Source organism: Alexandromys fortis, unplaced genomic scaffold (assembly GCF_014885135.2).
Source record: "Alexandromys fortis isolate MF-2015 unplaced genomic scaffold, M_Fortis_MF-2015_v1.1 scaffold_25, whole genome shotgun sequence".
Classification (NCBI taxonomy): domain Eukaryota; kingdom Metazoa; phylum Chordata; class Mammalia; order Rodentia; family Cricetidae; genus Alexandromys; species Alexandromys fortis.
In genome coordinates, this window is record NW_026067904.1 from 1,566,062 (window position 1) to 1,589,102 (window position 23,041).

At 46.6% G+C, this 23,041-nt stretch overlaps 1 protein-coding gene across 10 annotated transcripts in view; it reads left to right on the forward strand.

The window, feature by feature from the left end:
- Window positions 1–2,590: 2,590 nt before the first annotated feature.
- Fam13b (family with sequence similarity 13 member B) overlaps window positions 2,591–23,041 on the forward strand; it is a 73,630-nt gene continuing 53,179 nt past the window's right edge. For 5 of the 10 annotated variants that reach the window (XM_050134962.1, XM_050134967.1, XM_050134968.1 and 2 more), the window contains exon 1: window positions 21,171–21,496. The gene's annotated coding sequence lies outside the window, so the exon portion shown is untranslated. Of the gene's footprint in view, window positions 2,750–4,204; window positions 4,314–21,170; window positions 21,497–23,041 lie in introns of those variants that run through there. The other 5 variants (XM_050134966.1, XM_050134971.1, XM_050134964.1 and 2 more) reach the window with 4 other exon arrangements.

Below are 23,041 nucleotides of genomic sequence, written 5' to 3' on the forward strand. Positions count from 1 at the left end.
CTCTCTCTCTCTCTCTCTCTCTCTCTCTCTCTCTCTCTCTCTCTCTCTTTCTCTCTCTCTCTCTCTCTCTCTCACACACACACACACACACACACCACACACACAAAAAAACCAACCTAACCCAACCCAAACCAGAAAAACCAAAAAGCCAGAGGCTGCTTCTTCCGAATATTTCTCAGATTGTAAAATTTAGACAGAATCTCAAAGGGTGGGGTGGCGCACACCTTCAATCCTAACACCCAGGAGGCAGAGGTGGGTGGATCTCTGTGAGTTCCAGGCCAGCCTTGATGACTCTGCCTCAAAGAAATGAAAAAAATGGCCTGGCTGTGTCAGTCCAGTGGAGGCAGGAGGATTTGTGAGTCTAAGGTCAGCCTGGTCTACACAGTGTTTTTGTGTCAGAAACAAAGAAACAAACTCAAAAACAAACAAAAGATGGGACTGGAGAGATGGCTCAGCGGTTACGAGCGCCTGTTGCTTTAGCAGAGGTCCCGGGTTCTATTCCCAGGACCCATACAGTGACCCCCAGCTGTAACTCCAGCCACGGAGGGTCCCGCGCCCTCTCTAGCCTTTGCAGGCACTGCACTTGATGTAAGACATTCATGCAGGTCAAACAGTCATACACATACGAATAAAATAATAAAAACAAAAAACAACAGCCCAAAGCTCTGCCTGCCTCTGTCTCCCAAGCACCGGAAGCAAAGGTGTGCACCACTACGCCTTGCATTCATTCTCACTGTTGTGATTTTTGTTGCTCCAAAGTACAAAAAAGGTCTTGTTCCTTCTGGTAATTCCATTGCGAGTTTAGATAAAGATTAAGAATTTGCTTGCATCATCTCTTCCTATCTGCCCCGTATTTAGCAATCTGTTGCAGATGATTCCCAGTAATTGGGGGTGGGACAGACCTCACGATGGGCTTTTAGTATAAGTAGGTATGCTTATCGGAAAGTGCGAGAGAACGGTCTGCTGTCGCCGCAGCCTCCCACCCATTTTCCTTAGCTGAAATCGAGAGGCAGCGAGGGAAGGTGGGGTCGCAAACGCAGTATTTGTTCCCTGAGAGGGTTAAAGGAAAGCTTTGCCCAGAGCATTCAGCCAATGGGGGTTTATCTTGATGAGGTAATGCTTCAGCCTAGGCTTCGTTGGCAGCCCTTCTCACAGCTGGCTTTTCTCTGGGAGGCTCGGAAGGGATTCGTTTTTCTGGAGCTTGCCAAGTTCCCTTGTAATTTCTCGCCGGCTCCCTGATGCCGCCGCCTCTGGCGGAGCTGGTGTGCGGAGTTGCTGACTTCTCAGAAGAGCTTGGCATCGCATCTCTTTCTTCAAATACCGGGGTTCTCAGCAGTGAGAGCACGAACACCGGCAACCCGAGGGTCCGCAGCGTTTCACTTAGGGCTGGATGCGGCTGCCTCCAGAACCACCCCTACCCTCACACCCCACCCCACACCCCTACCCCATACTCCAGGGCTTTTCTCCAGCCACCTTTCCTCTGTGGGTTTCTCTTTGGCCACTTCCCCTCCGGTGAAATTGTGTGGAGTCCTAGATGCAAGAACAGGCGTCTTGGTGGTTGTTTTTTATCGCTGTTGTTTTGTGTTAGGGTCTGAACTCAGAGTCTCACGCCTGCTAAATGCAAGTCTGGTCATTACATGCTCGGCCTGAGCTAGTTTTTGTCAGTAAATTTGGGCCACTTTCCTTACACTTAGACAAAGGAGTGAGGTCCTGAGTTCTATTCCTAGTAACCAACGCAGTGGCTTACAGCCATCCGTAATGAGATCTGGTGCCCTCTTCTGGCCTGCAGGCGCACATGCAGGCAGAACACTATATATAATAAATGAACACATAAAATTTAAAAAATAATGTAAACTACCAGCACTGCTGGTCAAGGAAATAAGAAAAACAGCAAAATACAAGTTTTAGATAGGAAAAGGGGTCTAATAGCTTTGAGGTCTGTTCTAGGACTCGCTTTGTAGACCAGGCTGGCCTCAAACTCACAGAGACCTGCCTGCCTCTGCCTCCTGAGTGCTGGGGCTAAGGCGTGCGCCACCACTGCCCAACTGGGAAAGTGTTTTTTTTTTTCTGTGACTTTGTTGACTGCTTTTAGGTACGAGAATCACCACATATACACACACCACATACATACATACACTACACCATACACACACCACATACATACATCACAGACCCCCCCACTATATCACTTACATACACACATACAAAACACACACACATGCATACATACACACAGCACATGCATACATACACCACACACATATACACTACACCACATACACACACCTCAATATACATATGCATATATATACTATACCACATACACACATATATACTACACCACATACACACATACATACAAAACATACATACACACCACATACATATATACACCACATACACATACGCTATGCCTACACACACACACACACACACACACACACACACACACACACACACAGCCTCCTATGCCCTCCTGGTCTCTTTCCAGCTCACCCCACCCACCAACTGACAGGACTCACCCTTTCCAGATTAGATTATTGCAGGAAAACAAAAGACCAGGAAGAAAAGGGATGATAAAAAGTCGCAAAGGCTGCAGGAATTTTCCCGGAGCTCCAGGCTGAATCCACAGTCTCCCAGCCTTTTCTGGAGGAGTCTCATAGGCACGCCGCGTCTTTGGAAGCTGGAAGGAACGTGGTGAGTGGTGGCCGTGCGATCCCCAGATCTCCAGAGCCTAGCCCAGGGCCTGGTATGCTTTTATTTTATATTTATTGGAAAGTTTTAATCAGATAGAGGAGGAAATAATAGTTTAGTGTGCTTTCATGTATCCGTCAATCATTTTCAAACAATTTTCAATTTATCACACGGGTATCTCTCTAATATCTTAGCAGTTTCTCTGATGTGATTTGGCTGAGCCTTCTCTTGAAAGACAATGAGTAATACGAGCAGGTCAGAGTCATATTTTTTTCGTTTCTTTTTAATTTATTTATTCCATATGCATTGGTGTTTTTGCCTTCATATATGTCTGTGTGAGGGTATTGGATCCTGTGGAACTGGAGTCACAGACAGTTGTGAGCTGCCATGTGGGTGCTGGAAATCGAACCCTGGTCCTCTGGAAGAGCAGTCAGAGCTCTTAACCACTGAGCCATCTCTCCAGCCCCCATATTTTGTATTTTATAGGTTACTAAGAGTTCAAGAAACCACAGTAAAGCATGGTAAAGAAACAAAACCCCAAACAAAAACAAAAAAAATGTGCTTTGTTTTTGTTTTCTGTTGATTTTTTTTTTTGTTTTGTTTTGTTTTTGCTTTGAGAGACAGTTTTGCCTCGTCACTGACTGGGCTGGAACTGTTCAGCCCAGGTTGACCTTGAACTCAGAGGAATTCTTTGACCTCAGCACCCTGCTTGTTAGGATTAAAGGTGTGAAATACCGCACTCAGAGGAGATGGGAACGGCCTGTACTGAGCTATTTAATGAGATGATCGTAAAGTAATCTCTGATTACCTACAAAAGGAGATGCTGAGACTATATATTTGTGTTTTATACCTGTGACTAAAAGTTCACCAAGGGGCTGGAGCGATGTCCACTGTGGTTAAGAACACTAATGTTTTTGCAGAGGAGCCTAGTTCAGTTCCCAGAACCCACACCAGGCATCTAACAAGCACCTGTAACTCCAGCGCCAAGGATTCTCATACACTCTCCTTCGGTCCCTATGCTCCAGCACACACCCCACTATCACGTACACAATAATTTAAAATAAAATAAATCCTAAGACTATGTTTCCAAAGACCGTGTGGCAGTGTCATAATTCCAGCTACTTGAGAGGTTGAAGTAGGAGAACTGAAAGTTCAAGGCCAGCTTGGGCAAAATAGTGCCATCCTGTCTCAAAAATCAATCTAAGGGGAGGGGGAATGGCTAAGATGGAACTTCCGAAAAGTAGTTGCCCAGGGTTCAAGTCCTTGAAAAAAAAAATCAAAGGAGTGCAGGACAGGGCATTAAAAGATGATGACACATTTGTGGGAGGAGAGTAGCCACCTAAAGCGCATTTGTCAGGTTCTGGGATCCCTGCACCCACTCTGCCGCTGACTGAATGGGGCCAAGGTCTTGGTGTTTCTTGGTGTTCCCATTTTATTTATCTTTGACCCTTGTCCTGTGGGCTGGTTCTTTATCTTCTAAGGACAGAGATAAAATAGCCGGCTAAGTCTAAGTCTGCCTGAACAGCCTTTTGGGCAGCGCCAGCCTTGGTTCTGGGGAAAAGGCGGCTGCTGCAAAGCCCTCCTTTGCTGTGGACTGGAATGCGGACCTGCTGGGCTGGGTGAGTTCCTTCCCAGAGATCTCCCTGCGGTGAAAGGAAGTTTTGGGAAATGGCAGAGAAAGTGGAACTTTCAGAGTAAAACTGACTAGGGTTTGATTAGGCCAGAGGTGGTGGTGCTTACCATACATTAGCACTTGGGAGGCAGAGGCAGGAGGATTGTCAAGTTCCAGCTAAGCTTGTGCTACATTGCAAGACCTGTTTTAAAAAAGAAAAGCCCCATCAAAGGTGGTGACTGGCGCACTGCCAAGTGCTCCATGTTCATGATCAAAATGTGGAAACGGAAAGAAAAAAAAAATCCCCAAACCAAAAAAACAAGGTAGCAGGGATGGACTGGTAACCCCGTGGTGACACTGTCACCTTCACTGGGGACACAGAAACTCAGTGCAATCAAAAAGAAGCCATGGCTTCTGCTCCTCAGTCCCATGAGATGACTACATGCCAGGTGTGCTGGCTTGGGAGCCTACGGCAGGAGAATTGCCGTCATGGGCTACATCATAAGCTCCAGGCATCCTGACAGGGTGAGATCCTGCCTCAAAAAAGAATTAAATCATGTACAGTATCTGTTGTCAGAGTTCAGGCAAATTTTAAGTGTTCATTTTTTGTTGTCTTGATTTTTTTTTTTCTTTTTAAGATTTAGTTAGAGACAAAGTCTTCTAGAGTTCAGGTTGGACTTAAACTTGCTGGTAGTTTAGGATGACCTTGAATTCCTGATCTTCCAGCCTCCTGAGCGTTGGAATTACAGGTGTGTGCCACCACACCCAGGCCAAGTGTTTTCCTTGGTTGTTAGAGTTTGCTCCACACAAAGACGTGCATGAATACACAAGCACATCATAGCACTAGCTTCATGGAAAAACAGCTGGAAACAATGTACTAATTCAACACTTGTCTGTGGAATATTATATGTAAAAAGTAAATGGACGCCCTGGAGGTGCACGCCTCTACTCCCAGCATTTAGACAGATCTCTGCGGGTTTGAGTCCAGTCTGGTTCAGATTAGCCGGGGCTATGTGCGTGCATACATGTATTATTGTGTCTCACAGAAGAAAACCATCCACCCGCAAAGAGGAGATGGGATATTAAGGGGATGCTTTTATTTATTTAAAAATTTGTGTGCACTTTTAGGATTATCTAAAAGGATACCCTTGACAAGATTTACTTTTGTCAGAAAGGGAGTAAAAGTTAGAGTGAAAAGCATTTTCTTTTGGTTTGTAAAAACTTATTTATTTTTTTGTTTGTTTGTTTTTTTGAGACAGGGTTTCTCTGTGGTTTTGGAGCCTGTCCTGGAACTAGCTCTTGTAGACCAGGCTGGTCTCGAACTCACAGAGATACACCTGCCTCTGCCTCCCAAGTGCTGGGATTAAAGGAGTGTGCCACCACCGCCCGACTGTAAAAACTTCTTAATTTTATATTATGCCTGTGTATATTGTGCAATGCATGTGTGTAGGAGCCTGTGGAAGTCAGATGAAGCATTGGATCCCCTGAAAGTGGAGTTACACATGGCTCTGAGCTGCCTTGTCGATGTTGGGAACCGAACCTGGGTCCTCTGTAACGGCAGTCGGTACGCACTCTTGACTGCCGAGCCATCTCTTTAGCTGTCTTCCTTTGGTTTTATGAGACAGGGTCTTATTCAGTAACTCAGGTGGACTTCAAACTCATGACAATTCTCCTGCCTCAGCCTTCCAAATGCTGGTATTCCAGACATGAACTGTAATACGGGACATCCTTATGTAGCACAGGCTAGACCAGAACTTAGCATATAGACCAGACAGCCGTCAAATCCGCAGTGAGTCTCCCACTTCTATCTACCTGAGCATCGAGAGTACAGGTATGGCCTAATCTCTGGGTCACGAGAACTTTGATTTTTATAAGGTGTTACTGTGTGTGTGTGTGTGTGTGTGTGTGTGCCTATGGGCAAGCTGGGCATTGTGAATGGAGGGCCTTGCATGTGCTAAACAAGGCACTGAGCTCCACGCTACCGCTCGGTGCCCATTTTTAATGGCTCTGAGTTCCCAATTACTATAACACGGTCATTGTTTTGAGCCTAAACTCAGGAATGTGTATTACTTAAAACTTCGTTTTATTCCATTTGTTTTTTAGTGTGTATGGGAATGTGTGCCACTGTGTGTGTAGAGAGAACAGAGAATCAGTTTGATTCTACCGTGTGGGAACTGGGATGGGTTGTCAGGCTTGGTGGCAGGCACTTTCACCTGCTGGCCATCTTTCTGGACCCATGTATTTCTTTTGTACTTGAAAAAACAATGATGAGGTTGGATGTGGAGGTACACGTCTTTAATCCCAGCACTTGGGGGCAGGTGCAGGTGGATCTCTGAATATGAGGCCAGCCTGGTCTACAGAGTGAGTTCTAGGACAGCCAGGGTTAAACACAGAGAAACCCTGTCTTGAAAAGAAAAAGAAAAGAAGAGGGGGAGGAAAAGGAGAAGAGGGAGAAATAGTGAGGTTGAGAACTGGCCTGTTTCTTGCTGAGGTCTAGCGTCACAGTTGGGTGGAGCATGGTGAATCTTCATCCCAGATGCATGAGAAGGAAAGCTTTAGCCACAAAGAACCAGATAAAAAACTAGAAGAAGAAAGGAGGAGAGGAGTGGAAGAGGGCACAGTGGCTTAGTTCTTCCGGCTCTTGGAAGGTAGAGGCAGAAGGATCAGAGTTCAAAGTGCTCAAGACCAGCTTGAGCTAAATGAAAATTTGCCAATAAAGAGTAAGGGGGGGGGGCTGGAAAGATGGATCAGCAATTAAGAGCACTGGCTGCTCTTCCAGAGGTCCTGAGTTCAATTCCCCGCAAACACACGGTGGCTCACAACCATCTGTAATGAGAGCTGGTGCCTTTTCTGACCTGCAGGCACACATGCAGACAGTACACTGTATTTATTACATATGCATAATAAATAAATATTTTTAAAAAGTAAAGGAGAATATCCATGTTATCATATTATGGTTGTTGGGGGTTGCCTTACAGGCTTACTACATTCAGGTGAGGTGTTCTAAAGATGGCAGATTTGTTCCCCCACCTACCTACCTTTCTTTCTTTCTTTCTTTCTTTCTTTCTTTCTTTCTTTCTTTCTTTCTTTCTTTCTTTCTTCCTTCCTTCCTTCCTTCCTTCCTTCCTTCCTTCCTTCTTTCTTTTTNTCCTCCTCCTCCTCCTCCTCCTCCTCCTCCTCCTCCTCCTCCTCCTCCTCCTCCTCTTCTTCTTCTTCTTCTTCTTCTTCTTCTTCTTCTTTTTGGTTCTTTCAAATAGGGTTTCTCTGTAGCTTTGGAACCTCTCCTCCACTGAGCTCGTATTGACCAGGCTAGCCTGAACCTCAGAGAGATCCATCTGCCTCTGCTTCCTGAGTGCTGGGATTAATGCTGTCTGTCCCCCCACCTTTAATGCTACCCCGGGCTCCTGACTACTTAGAGGAATGGAGCCCTGGACCTGTCAGCTCTTGACCGAATGAAGCATGAGGTATCCTTCCCTCTGCCATCTGGGCATTAATTAACCCTGTGTCTTTTTCTTCGCAATAAGCAACATTGCCCTCCTCTAACCCCTCTTGCAGGAGATTCTGGCTCCCCCCATCCCCCCAAGGTCTCTCTCATCAGTGTCCCTGAGCTCAGCCACTACTGCTCAGGTCAGTCTTTTATTCTGCTTTTCTTCTACAGAGTCATGGTTATTATGAAGCTTCTGAGCAGTCTCCAATAATTGGGACCCATTCATACCCTCAACCTTTTCTAAGTTCTGAAGTTTCTTTCTACTATCCTGGGAGACTTCATACAAAAGCGGTAGTCAGTTGCTCACTGGTCTTCTGGTACATCAATCTGGGTAAATGAGTGTGGACATCTGGTAGACCTCGACGAGCCCTCCATGAACCCACAGACAATTTCTGGGGCTCTTGTATTACCTCACTCACCTTAGGCAGATTGGTAGCTTCTCTAGCAGTGACCTTCATTCCTCTTAAAACGTCTTGGCAAAATTGTTCAGAGCTCCTTCCCAAGATGAGTGTTGGGGTCCTAGTAAGATTGAGCAGAGGGAAAAATCCCTCTGTAGGAAAATGTTTTTTATACCACCAGCCAGCTCCCAAATAACCACACAGAGACTTATTAGTTATAAATACTCGATCAATAACTGAGGCTTGTTTCTACCTAGCTCTTATAATTTAAACTAACACATATTTTTGTTACTCTATGTGCTATCATGAGGGTTGGTTCCTTTTTTCTGGCAAGGCAAGTTCATCTTCTCTTGGCATCTCCCAACCCCTCTCCATCCCTGACAGCTCCCTCCTGCCTGCAAGTCCTGACTAAACTCTGCCTGCCTAGATTGGCCATTTTGCCCTTTATTAAACCAGTGAGAGAAACATGAATTCAGAGTGTGCAAAAAGATCATTCCAAAATACCCCTCTATTGGGCCGTGATTGCAACTGGCCGAGACTCTCCAGCCAGATTCTGTCTGCTCCTCAGCCAGGAGCTGCTGGCTGTCATCCTGGTTGGCTGATGGGTGTAAAAGACTGTCTTGAGGAGGCTGATGAGAGCCTGAGGATTTTTAGAGGATGGTGGGTTCTGAGTTTTCTAATTATACAAATCATTGATTGAAAAGAAGATGTAAATGAATAAAATTGCTTGATCAAATAAAAAAAAAAGAAAAGGAGATGTAAACTATGAAAGGAGAAGAATGAGAACTCCAGGGCTTGGGTCCACAGCTGAGTGAGTGTGTGAGTATGTTTGTCTGTGTGTGCTCCCCCTTAGAGGCAGGATGGGGCACCTAACCCTGACCCAGGGAATTTGTCCCAGAGCCCTCAGCCAGAGCCACTCCTTTTGTGTGAAGAGTAAGGGGCCTGAGGGAGAAGATACTATCTGCCTTTCAGTGTAGCCAGGGGAACCATTTCCTTGGGGATGGGGTCAGCTTCCTCTGGTGGGACAGAGAGAACAGGCAGAGGTTTGGGTTTCCTCTGGTAACCTGGCCCAAATAAGAAGATTCAGGTCCCCAGGGAGAGGGCACAAGTCTTAAGTCAAAGGGATGGATCTTGTACTAGAGAAATGTTGTTTGTTTTTCACTCTTTGGTTTTTTGCTCTTTTGGGTGCTCACAACCCAGCTCCTAAATAAATATATACACAGTGGCTTATTCTTCTTTATGACTGCCCAGCCTTAGCCTGGCTTGTTTCTAGGCAGTTTTTCTTAACTTAAGTTATCCCATCTATCTTTTGCCTCTAGGCTTTTATCTTTCTCTACTTCTGTAAATCTGTTTTTACTTCTTGCTGTGTAATTGGGTGGCTGGCCCCTGATGTCCTCCTCCCTTTCTTGTTCCTTGATCTCTTCCCAGATTTCTTCTATTTCTTCTCTCTGCCTGTCAACCCTGCCTATCCTTTCTCCTGCCTCACTATTGGCCATTCAGCTCTTTATTAAAACAATCAGGTGTTTTAGACAGGCAAAGTGTCACAGCTTCACAGAGTTAAACAAATGCACATAAAAGGATGCAATATATCTTTGCCTCATTAAAACAAATGTTGCACAGCGTAAACAAATGTAGCACATTTTCAAGTAATATTCCACAACAGAGAAAGCCATTGGCCAATGTAGGGACATTGGTCGGGGTGGCCATAGTCTCCAGTCACTATGTTCCAGACAGCCTGAACTATCTGGGGTTCAGAGATACATCATTGGGCCACCCAAGTGCAAAAAAAAAAAACTAATCTATTTCACAGAAGGTCTGGAGTTTTCCAGGCAAGGTACAGACACCATACCAACTTCCTTCAAGTGTTTAAACATACACTTCATTGATGTCTTGGGACTGCTCACTTCACCTCTTAGTCTTAGGTAAGGTTTTATTGCTGTGAAGAGACACTGTGACCACAGCACCTCTTATAAAGGAAAACATTTAATTGGAGCTGGCTAACAGTTTCAGAGGTTTGGTCCATTATTCATCATGGCTGGACATGGTGACATGCAGGCAGACATGGTGCTGGAGAGGTAGCTGAGAGATCTATATCTTGATCCCCAGACAGCAGGAAGAGATAGACTGACCAAGCTTGAGGATCTAAGACCTCAAAGCCTGGCCCCCAGTGACACACTTCCTCCAAGGCCACACTGCCTAATAGTGCCACTCCTTAGTGACCAAGCATTCAAACACGAGTCTATGGGGGACATTACTATTCAAACCACCATCCCCTCCCATAGCAACTTCCTCCCAGCCAACAGAACTGACAAACACACACAAGAGTCACGCAGACAGGTAACAATAAAGACAACCAGGGGTAGTCACCATACAGGCTTAAACCAGAGTTCCAGTGACATCTCCCTCATACCCACACGCTAGGATTTGGGCTGTGTCCAGCCCTTCCTAAGTGTACTTTTCATAAGGTGCCATAAATACAGTCATCTCTGAAGGAGACAGATCCAGGTGAGTTTCCGTAATTGTCCATTTAGGGTGGAGGCTCAGGAGCCTCTGGGGCACCAGGAGTAGAGGCAGAAGTTTTGGGGGCCCTGGGATGTGTTAGGGTGCACACTTCTGGGGACTGTCCCTTCTCCCTGCTGTTGCCCCAGAGGTGGTCTCAGACCCCCATTTCTAATCTTCAGGAAGTTGTGAGGTGAACACACACTTTTTTTTTTTTTTTTTTTGGCCAGAGTATTTTACGTAGTCCTCACTGTCCTGGAACTAGTTCAGCAGACCAGGCTGACTTCGAATTCACAGAGATCCACCTGCCTCTGCCTCCTGATTTCTGTGATTAAAGGTGTCCAACACCAGCACCTGGCAACACATACACTCTTTTGTGTTTGTTTTTGTTTTTTACTTTTCAAGACTTGGTTTTTCTTGTTAGTCCTTGCTGACCTGAAACTAGGCAAGCCATGAATCCAAGACCCACCTGCCTCTGCCTCCCAACTGCTGTAGAACTAACTTTCTTTCTTTCTTTCTTTCTTTCTTTCTTTCTTTCTTTCTTTCTTTCTTTCCTTCCTTCCTTCCTTCCTTCCTTCCTTCCTTCCTTCCTTCCTTCCTTCTCTCCTCTCTTTCTCTTTCTGTCTCTCTCCTTCTTTCCTTTTTTTTTTGTTTTTTCGAGACAAGGTTTCACTGTGTAGCTTTGGAAGCTGTCCTGGAACTCCTGGAACTCTCTCTGTAGTTCAGGCTGGCCTCAGATTCACAGAGATTTACCTGCCTCTGCGTCCCGAGTGCTCGGATTAATTTACTTTTTATTAGTGTTCTGCACCAGACTTCATTACAGATGCTTGTGGTTGCTGGGAATTGAACTCAAGACCTCAGGAAAAGCAGCCAGTGCTCTTAACCACTGGGCCATCTCTCCAGCCCCATAACACTCACTGTTAAAGCCAAATGTAAAGTCTTTATTGCTGAATAGCAGCTGCATGGGGAACTTGCCCAAATCATGAGACCTGATCCTTACAAAGGTCTTTTATGTACAAAAATCACATTCTGGTGACCCATTTCAGTAAGCAAAAACAGTCAGCAAGAAGCAGAACTACAGAAGCCAAAAAGCAAAGTTAGTACATTTAGGGGCTTTCCTGGATCCTGTAATTGTAGACTAGATTTTCAACTGATTAGGTCTTTGCATTTTAGCAGGTGTTGGTATACCTGCTGTGCTAGATTTTAGGTTAGAATGGCGCCTCTAACATGGTGTGTCAGTTGTGCTAAGTTCTGGGGGCCTGCTACTAGTCCACAGAACTCTATACCAGAACATCCTGTCACTTGGTGAGGTCATCTTTTACTGCAGGGTATCCTTGAACACCACAGCCTCCGCCTAGCAAACAGGGACGATGGGCAGCGGGACTGTGAGAGAAGCTTTATTTTCCTGTTTGTGAGCAGCTCTTCGGTGCATTAAATGGAGTTGGATGTTGGGTGAAGCATCTCTCAGGTCTGGACAAATGACTTTGCTCATCCCCTTGGCTCTCTTGTAAGCGTCTGGGATATTCTAATAATTATAGGTACATGCATTCTGATCTCCAGTACAGAGGAGCACAGCACGGTTAGAGAGGCGCCCATGGAGGGACACAAAGCCAGCTCTGCAGATACCAAGTGAATTGTAGGTCCCTGCAGAGGAGGTCAAAGGCTTAGGCATATCCCAGTGCATTCACAACTGGCAAGAACCATGTCCTGACGGCTAGAGAGCAAATACAGAGTCTACGGCTGCGTTTCTGACACTTAGTCCCAGGCCTGGCAGAATTTACTGCATGGACACTCCAGGAGAAGCAAGAAAGAACAAACAAATAGCAAAACCTTACTATAGAAGCTCAGCTAGTAGCAGACCCTCTTAATCCCAGGATTCTCGCAGTAGAGGCAGGTGGTTCTGTCAATTCTGGGCCAGCCAGGGCTGCATACTGAGACCCTGTCTGAAACACACACACACACACACACACACACACACACACACACACACACACACACACAGATATAAAAGTATCGATACCCCCTTACTATAATTCAACACATTTGGTTAAACTATGAAGTGTGAATGTACTCTTCCTTTCAGTGTGGGTTTTTGTTTTGTTTTGCTTGAAGCAGGGTTTCCTGTAGTTATTTATCAAAGGCTGTCCTTGAACTCCTCATCTTCCTCGCTTTGTTCCTAGTGCTGGTTTTATAGCCTGGGCAACCAGACTCTCTTTCTCTGAGACAGGGTCTCACCATGTAGACTAGGCTGGTCTAGAGCTCGCTATGTAGATCAGGCTGGACTTGAATTCAGAGAGATCCACCTGGTTCTGTCTCCTGAGTGCTGAGATTAAAATCCTATACCACCATACCCGGCTAATGCCCGTATTATTTCAATGAGTGTGTTCACGATGATTGTCTTCAGTTATACTCTTGTAGTAAGACTGTAGTCTGAGCTGGGTGGTGGTGGCACACGCCTCTAACGCCAGCACTTGGGAGGCCGAGGCAGAGGAAGGCGAATCTCTGTGAGTTCAAGGTCAGCCTGGTCTACAAAGCCAGTTCCAGGACAGGCCCCAAAGTTATAAAGAAACCCTGGCTGTAGTCTGTAAGCATTTGGCTATCAGTTTATCGGTTTGCTACAGGCAGGGCTCCAGTGAGAGATAGATGAGGTGACGGGATGATCAGACACCAGACGCCAGAGCCTCTGAGGAAGAAATGGGCTCTACAGAATGCTAAGACCATTTCAGGCTAAAAAGACAGACAACGGTTTATTGTTTTGTGAAGGTCACAATCCGAGCCTCTGTAAACTTTGTTTCCCCTCGATGGATACAAGAAGAGGGAGAAAGAAGAAAGGAACAGCTATTCACTGATATTTATTTAACTTATTTATTTCTGACAATATTGTTAGATTGTGGAAAACAGATGATCATAGGCACTTCATCAAGAAGCCAAAACAAATTTGTCTATAGCAAATGCTCACATTATTGTCATACAAAGAATTCCAAATTGTTAGGCCAAAAAATGTGGACTTGGCAAAGATGAGCATCACTGTCCATTGTTCCAGCTCCTCAAACTTGATGTGGCTGGCACCAGGGGCTCTGCGAGTGAACATAGCAGCCGAAATCCACATTGTGTTGACTTTGGTCCTATTCCAAAGCCATTATATTTCCGAGAGATGTACGATGAAGCCTTTTCGGGGCAGAGATCATTAATACTATCCCAGACATCATAATAGCTGCTCAGGAAATACGCACTAAGGACACGAATGACACCAAGGTTACTTTGGGTTGCTAAGAGCAGAACAGTGTCGGCCATTATTCTGGGTTCTGGCGTGGGATTTGTACACTCTGGAACAGTCTCTTCTCTTTGCAGCTAGTAATGGTTTTTGTTTATGAAGAACACACATTCTTGTACTGGTACGATGGTCCTGGGCAAAGGGGCACAGCCAGGCTTCTTGTGCATTCCTCAGAAGAGGCAGCAAGGCCACTCTCTAATGGTGAGTTGCTTCTCCTTTCGGAAGATCGGAGTTTTGATGGGATCTTAATCTTTGCTCTCTTCACAAGAGAGGCAGGAGCGCCAGGCAAGGAGAAATTAATGAGCTAAGTTTGACTGACTTGATAGCATTCCAGGGCTCTTCAGGAAGCAGAGCTGGCGAGCTCCTTTCCCTGTTTGGTACTGCCTCCATCCCTCCCCCAGACTGCTTGTCTTTTCTCAGCCGCATCTATCTATTTAGGGAAGATCATTTTTTTCTTTTTCCCTTTTCCTTTATTTCTCTTGCCTCCCCTCCCCCACCCCCAGACAGGGTCTTTCTAGGTAGTAAGGCTAGGTTTGAACTTGCTTTGTATCCCAGGCTTGCAGTGATTATTCTGTCTCAGTCTCCTGAGCACTGGGATTGCAAATGTCTACCATCACGTCTGGCAAGAAGAAATGTCTTTGAAGTTTAGTAGGTCTTAAAAATAGCACCAAGAAGCCAGGTATGGTCCAAGACTTTTGGGGTTCTTGATTTTCATTTGAAAAGAAATTGACCAGGGATAGGGTATATAGCACACAGTTCTGGGTTGATCCCCAGAAACAAACAGGGCCAGCTGTGGTGGTGAAAGCCTTTTTAATCCCCACATGGCAGAGGCAGGGAGGCAGAGAGGGGCAGGGAGCAGCAGAGAGAGGCAGAGAGGGGCAAAGAGGTAGAGGCAGAAGCAGAAGATCTCTGTGAGCTCCAGGACAGCCAGGACTACACAGAGAAACCCTGCCACAAAAGCAAAGCAAAGCAAAACAACAAAAAGCCATAGCCGAACAGATGGATAAGCGTTTGTTGACTTCTGGGAAGAGTTCTCACACAGAGACCCATCCCTAGCAATAAAGACCTAAAGCAAAGTATTTCCAGAGATGCTTTCTGACTCACAGCAGGAGAGGAGTGGGAGACGCTGCAGCACTGTTCACTAAACACCCTTTAACATACCAATTCACGTTAGCTTTCCTGCTTGCCGACAGGGACCCTCGGTACTTGACCAGAGCCACAAGGCTAGTAACAGGGTCTAGAACTCAATGCAAGTTTCTAATTTTAAGTTCAGTATGCCTATGTACTAAATGGTTGTGTTTTTAACTTTTTAAGTTATAGAATTGGGGATAGAAATGTCTTTTTGTGCGTGTTAACTCCTGTGGCTCATTTTTTTAAATTAACATGGCATTAAAGATATAATGGCAATCTTGTCTGAGCAAAACTGAACCCACTCTGAAACTTTGGGGCTGGATGAGATCAGTAAGGGCAAAAGGGACAATCAATTCTGAGTTTCCTCCTAGCACCCAGAAGAGACGGGCATAGACGCCCTTATACTATGAAGAACTAAATTCTACCAAAGGAATGAAAGGAGCCAAGAGGCCTATTTTCATTCTCTGCATGGGTTGTAAGGTGACGAAAGACAGTGAAGTTTTATCCCAGGCATACTTCTGCCCCTAGGCGGCAGATATGCCTGGCATCCGGGACATGCGCTCAGCTGCAGCAATCACTTGTTCCCTCTCCAGTGATCTGATGCACAGCCTTACCTCTGAGATACAGATTAGCTGAAACACTTGTTTTACTGTGTGAAAAGTAATCTCAAAAAGAAAAGGTGAAAGATAGCCCATTTCTAAATAACTTTCCTCATCTGGATTAATTTGAGGGGTCTTTAGAAACACAAAAGCCTGGGTGCTTCTCATCCTGGCCAAACAGCTATAGTTTTGACACTAGAAATATATCAAAATGTGAGTTCTAGCCCAGCATGAGAGCATACACCTGTAATCCTCTCAAAAACAAAAGTCAAAAAAGGAAAACAAAAAAATCCAAATCAGCCAGGTGGTGGTGGCGCACGCCTTTAATCCCAGCACTCGGGAGGCAGAGGCAGGCGGATCTCTGTGAGTTCGAGACCAGCCTGGTCTACAAGAGCTAGTTCCAGGACAGGCTCCAAAACCACAGAGAAACCCTGTCTCGAAAAAAAAAAAATCCAAATCAAATCAAAACATGACTTCTGTGCCTATATATAGTTAAAACATTCGTAAGAAAAAAAGAAAAATATATGTAATTCTGGAACATGACTGCTGAACTTATAGATCTTTATTACATCAGAAGCTATATTCTCAGCCAAGGAAGATAGGGCTTGGCTCACAAAGCTACTTGGGGCCAAGTGTGATGAATCCCAGGACCTGTATTTTAAAAGGCAAGAACTGACTCCTGCACGTTGTCACTGACCTCCAAACAAGTGTACCTCCCACCCCTAGTCAATTAGCATAAAAGAAGCTACTGTGTTCACTGTGGAGCATTCTGTGCTGTATGTGGGGTTCAGCAGCACCCTTGGTAGTTACCCCTGGGTCTGCTCCATGTTTATCTACCAACGACATATCTACACACTGCCTCCGAACATCCTGGCTGAGAACTGTTGTTTTTGATTGAAAACATCATGTATGCGTTTGGGAAGGGGTGGGCAGTGTGCTGTGGTGTGAGTGTGGAGGTCAGAGGACAGCTTTCAGTCAGTCAGTTCTCTCCCTCCACCTGTAGATGGGTTCTGGGAATTGAACTCGGGTCACTGGGCTTGTACGGAACCACTGACTCTGGTATACTACTGTTTTAACGGAAGTCCTAAACATGACAACTCTCCCAAATGACCTCATTAAAGCGCCCTCTGAGGTGCATCCTTGTTAGGAATTCCAGGCAACCGCAGGACTGCGACACTAACTACAGTGAGCTGAAAGGGGAAGGAAGAACGACAGGATTTCTGAGGGACTGCGGCTGTATGCGGCCACAGAAGCAGGCATCTATCTGCCTCTGACCTCCAGCAGGTGACAGGGCCCTCAGAGGACCACGCAGTACTTGCCGTGCTTTTCTTGCAGTTAGACAGCATAGTGGGCTGTATCTGACGCCCAGGGCTGACGCTATTCTGGCAGCAGAGCAGAGGAATGCTGAATCCAAGCTGAGACTGCCCTCCTGAGTCTGGATATGTTCATGTGAGCTTCCTGTGGTCCCCACGAAGGCTGCACAGAGCCACAGCACGGTCGATGCGGTCGCGACTACAGCAAGTTCTCCCAGACACTGCAGGGCTGCCATATTGTTAGTCATAGTAACTCATACAGAACCCTTTACCGCCACCTGCAGGAAAGCCATCAGAAGTAGTACACATGCAGACAGACAGACAGACAGACAGACACACACACACACATCTACACGGAGGAGGCTACAGGGACTATCTTGTACAATGATAAAGGGTGGCCCAGGGCCTTACATCTTATCTGATCGGGTGGGCCCCACAAAGATGAACAGTTTTTAACAGGTGGCTGAAGGAGAAAGTCAAACTCTTGCTAATATGGTTTTTTGCTCAGATCAAGGGAATTAAGGGTGAGAAATGATGGGCAGGACAGGAAAGGTCAGCTTTAAAGGTCCAAGGCTAGGGAGTATTAACTGATCACACGGAAGAAAGCCCCTTTCTGTGCCTTAATCCTCTCCCTTCCCGGCTGCTCTAGCTAGCAAGGTGCAGGACTGGCAGGTTTCCAAGGCGAATGATCTATTCCCACTGTACAAGTTCAAAGGGATGGCAAAAGAAAGGTTTTTGTTTTTGTGACAGGGTTTCTCTGTGTTGTTTAGGAGCCTGTCTTGAAACTCACTCTGTAGACAAGTCTGGCCTCAAACTCACAGAGATCTACCTGCCTCTGCCTCCTGACTGCTGGGATGGATTAAAGGCATACACCACCACCGCCCAGCCTGAAAGTTTTTTTAATGAAAAAGAATGTAATTTTGTGTGCATGTGGTATGTGTGTATCAGTCCAAGGTGGCTCTGGGAGGTCAACTCTTCCTTGTCCCTTCCACCTTGTTGAGGTGGGGGCTCTAGTTTCTGCTGCTCTGTCACATCAGGTTAGCTGCCCCACGAGCTTCTAGGCAATTGTCCTGTCCCATCTCTCATCTTGATAGAGGAGTGTTGGGATCACAGATGTCCCCAGCTTTCTGGGGTCTTTGGGGATTGAGCCCAGGTGCTCAAGCTTCTACCTGCACAATCATCTCCACGCTAGTCTTTTTGTTTGTTTGGTCTGGTTTTATGAGACAAGGTTCCCTGAGTACTTCCAGGTTGTCCATGATTTCATAGTGATCCTCAGGTCTCTGCCTCCCATTGGGATTTCAGGTCTGTGCTACTACTTCTCACCACACTTTGTTTTTATTTTAAAGATTGTAGCCCAATGCTCCACAAACTGAATACTCTGTTATTAAGATCTAGAATCTGTTCTCTAAGATATGTTCTTGAATATCCCAGAGGGAAGATGCTCAATGAATCAAATCACTGGTATTGAAAATCTGTACTTTAGCAGAGGCAGGCAGATCTCTGTGAGTTCAAGCCCGCCTGGTTCAAAAGACGAGTTACGGGGAGGGCCAAAAGGCACAAGGCAAACCCGTCCCAAAAAAACAAAAAAAAAAAAAAAAAAAAAAAAAAAAAAAAAAAAAAAAAAAAAAAAAAAAAAAAAAAAAAAAAAAAAAAAAAAAAAAAAAAAAAGAGAAAATCTGTACTTTAATACTAGAGCACTTAGAGGCCAGAGAGAAGCTCACATCTTAGGCTTCATATGAAGCACGACTACAGTCAGCTATGCCAACAAGGGCTGTGTAAGTGGGGCCAGGAGGACTCTGCATTTTTAGGTATTACTCATGACTTGCTTGCTTATGAGTAAGCTTTTGGAGCAATCTACTGCCTTTATTTTCCAACCATGGACTTGCAGGTAAAGGCTTTATTTAAAATGTTTAACCTGGTGAAATTCTTTTCTTAAAAGCATTCTTACATTATTTACTCACTTATCTACTTAACATGTGTGGGTCTGTGCCACAGTGTGGCAGGGTCAGAGGATAGCCTGTAGGAGTTTTCTTTCTACCGTGCGGGTCTGGGTCTCAGGCTCAGGTTTGGAAGCAAGAGCCTTTACCTGTTGGGCCATCTCACTAGCCCAGCTGGCTGGGATTTTCAATGTTAACAGTTTCATAGTCTTGTGAAAATGATCAGGGTTTTAAAACCCTCTAAGTATTAGGAAATGTCTGACAAATTAACATGGCTATATCCCCAGAAGCCATTATTTGAAGAAAATGTAAAAGCTGAAAACATAGTCTTTTCAATAGCTCTTAAAATTATTAGTTCCTTAAGAATTTTATAGTGTATTTTGGTCTTATTTATCCCTTGCCTACACTTCATCTAGATCCTCACTATCTGTAGCCAGCTAACCTTGAGTCCTCTCCCCACCCCCACCCCTTTTTTTGAGATAGGGTTTCTCTGTCATCGGAAACAGTTACCTCTTTTCTGGACAGAGTGGGAGTCCCACTGAATGTATGTACACACGTGAATACTTCAAAGGCTTCGTTTGTAACTATCTGTGTGCTTCTGTGTGTGGGTATGTACCTGTGTGTGAAGGTGCTCACAGAGGCCAGAAGAGGGATCCCTTGGAGCTGGAGTTACAGTTGTAAGCTGCCTAACATGGGCACCGTAAACCAAACCCAGTTCTTCTAGGAGAGTGGGAAAGGCTTTAGAGCAGTGGTTCTCAGCATGTGGGTCGCGACCCTTCAGAGGTTAACCGAACCTTTCACAGGGGTTGCATATCAGATAGCCTGCATATCGGAAATTTACACAGTGATTCCTAACAGTAGCAAAATTAGTTATGAAGAAGCAACAAACATAATTTTAGAGCTGGGGATGACCACACATGAGGAGCTTTACTAACGGTCACGCATCAGGAAGGTTGAGAAGCACGGCTCTAGCGCCCTCTTCAGCTCCCGCAGGGTATTCTTACTCAGGTTCTGCGGTTCTAGACTTCTTGTGGACCCCACCCTTCAGTTATGACAGCATCACTTGGGCATGTGACCTTAGGTTACAGGTAATTTTAGTCTCTCTGATGAAGTCTGGGAGTCACTTTGGTCTCTGTAACATTTGCAGAGAGATCGTTGCTGAGGGTGACTTATTTTTTATAAATCTTTGTGGGTTTTTGAGACAAGGTAGTCCAGGTTACCTTAAACTCATTATGTAGCCCTGGGTGGCCTTGGACTCCCAACCCTCCAGCCTTCAGCCCGCAAATGCTGGGACGGCAGGCAAGGGGTACCACATCTGGCTGATCACTTTTTATAAATCTTGTGCCAAGGTCCGTGATTTTTTATTTTTTACGTTTTCCAGGTTACTGACTTCTGACAAAGGCAGGTAGGTAGGGATTGCGGTGGTTTGCTTTTATTATTTTTGTTGTCTTTTTAAGTAGCTCAGGATGGTTTTGTACTTGTTATATAGCCCAAGTTGGCTTCCAACTCGAGGTGATCCTCCTGCCTCAGCTTCCAGAGTGCTGAGATTAGAGAGGGATGCCACCACACCCCCGCAGTGGTTTATATTTTAGAGACAACTATAGCTCACCTTGCCAAAAACTGGTTTTTCTCAACGTAAGTCCTCAAAGGCCTTAACAGAAGAGACGACCTAGTCACATTAAGGGTGAGAGCGCTGCAAGGTTGGTCTACCTGGCCACACAAGGAAGGTCATAATCCTGGGATCATAGCTTCTGTCTTCCTGCCTTGTAGCTCTGATTTTAGCATCTTAAGTTCTCTGTGAGTAAGTAGCCTGTTAACTTCCATATTCCGATCTCTCCGGAGTCTAGGTCAGGTACTTAGGTAGAGAGGGGTAGGGGTGTGATGGGGCGAGGCAGAGCCCCAGAAATCCCTCATCCGACCCAAATCGCAAGTAAAAGGCAACACTTGGGTCTGAAAGGCAGCTTCCTGTGACGGTTTCTGCATCCTCACCGTAAGGGTTTCCAGAACCTTCTACGGGACTCGGGACACAGCTCTGTAGAGACCAGGCGCCCTTTCCTTCTATGCCTCCTTAATCCTCTCCTTCCCAACGTTCCCGAGTCGACGACCCCCGGCCCTGGCTCGCGCCTGGCACCAGACCAAGGAACCCACAAGTGGGCGGGCCAGAGCCGCCGCAGTCCAGAGCCGAATCCGTGTTGACCGGGGCGCCGTGAGCTTGCCCCGCCTCCCGCGTCACTTCCGGCCCGGCCGCTCGCCCTCCACCCTGCTCCCCTCCCGCTCGCCGTTAGGGAGGCTCCGCGCCTCAGCCACCACCGCCTCCGCTGCTCCCGCCCCCTTCTCCGCGTCTGCCGCCGCCGCTGCCCGGGGTCTCCGGGGGTCGCTACCGGGCTGGCCCTGCGCCACAGCCGTCGCTTTAGCCTCGCGCCGGAGGCCGCCTCGGGAGGAGACCCGCCGGCCGCCGTGTCACTTCGGGCCTCCGTTCTCGCCTTGTCGACGTCGCCAAGGGTTCTGGAGAAGCGGCCGAGGCCGGGGAACGGGGCTTCGCGGTTCCAACGGTGGGTAAACGGGCGGGTGCCCGGTATTGCGCATGCGCCGCTGTCCGCCGCGGCGGCCCTTCCCCCCCCCCCCACCCCCCTTCCGAGGCCGCCCCGCAGCCCCGGGTCCCACCCGCCGTGGCCGCTGGGCGCTGCGGGTCGGGGTCTGGGAGGTCGAGGCACAGCCCCGGGTGGACATTCAGTCGAGGGGGCTCCTTTTCCGCTGGGAAGGGGAAGAAGAGGCGGTGGCCCTGGCTGTCGGGGGGTGTGGCAGCCTTGGCTTTGCAGCCGCTGCAGTGCGTGCAAGCGGGCGTGCGCCTCAGCTCCCGGCCTCGCCTGCCCCCCGCTTCTGCGCCACCTCTGCGCCCACTTCCTCCAAGCTGGGCAGAGGAGTTGCTGCGGGGGTGGGGTGGGGAAAGTGGTTTATTCCGGGCTCGACTGCGCCCCTTCTTAAGGTCACCTGAGATGAGTGGTTGCTGACTTCCTTAAGTCGCGCAGAGACCATAGCCAAAATTGGGCTGTTGGTGCCCTGGGACCTCATTTAGAACGCCCTGCGCCAGAGCCAGGCTCGAGGGGTCCCTGCGCAGGGCTCGAGGGGTCCCTGCGCAGGGCGTCGAGTTTCAGACGGGGCGCCTGGCTAGATAAGCTTCTAGGAAGTGGAATCCGTCGGCACACTCGCCTAGTGGGAATTGTTAAACTCTCTTTGTTTGTAATCAATTAAACCCAAACTGACTTAGAAGAACTGTTGCATAATTTCATCCGGTTTCCTCTTCGGCGAGGAGGAAGCCAAACTGAAAAGGGCCGCCACAGCTACAGAATAATCGGCTCTTTAACAGTAGGTAGCGGTGGCTTGGAAGTGTGTAGGAGATATTAAAAGGATAGTTTTGAATATTAACTTTCTGTGTTCGCCCCGTCACCCCATCCCTACCCCCACCCCCTTTGTAACTTCAAAGTACTGTTTGACCTGGGTTTTCACAAGTACTGTGCGCTTAGTAAATACTTGTTCTGGTCATTACTTGTTTGCCTTTTAGGTACCTTCTCTTTTACTTTTTTTTTTTTTTTAAGATTTTTATTATATATATATATATATATATACACACACACACACACACACGGTATTATATATATTATATATATATACAGGGCTCTTCCTGCATGTATCCTGCAGTACAGAAGAGGGCACCCGATCTTACAGATGGTTGTGAGCCACCATGTGGTTGCTGGGAATTGAACTCAGGACCTCTGGAAGAGCAGCCAGTGCTCTTTACCTCTGAGCCATCTCTCCAGCTGCTCCCTCTTTTCCTTTTAAATTAGGGTATTTTCTCCAGTTTTACAGTTAGGTGTCACAGCACAGCTGAAGGCCTTGCCGTGTGTGGAAGGGCCCATCCCAGTGGCATTATTCTTCGTTGGGTAAAGTAGCTTCATTGTAGTATTTTTTTTTTAAATTAAAATGTTTTAGGATAGAAAATGGCTGAATTAAGCCGGGTGGTGCTGGTAAGCCCAGCACTTGGGAGGCAGAGGCAGGTGGATCTCTGTAAGTTCGAGGCCATCCTGGTTTACAAGAGC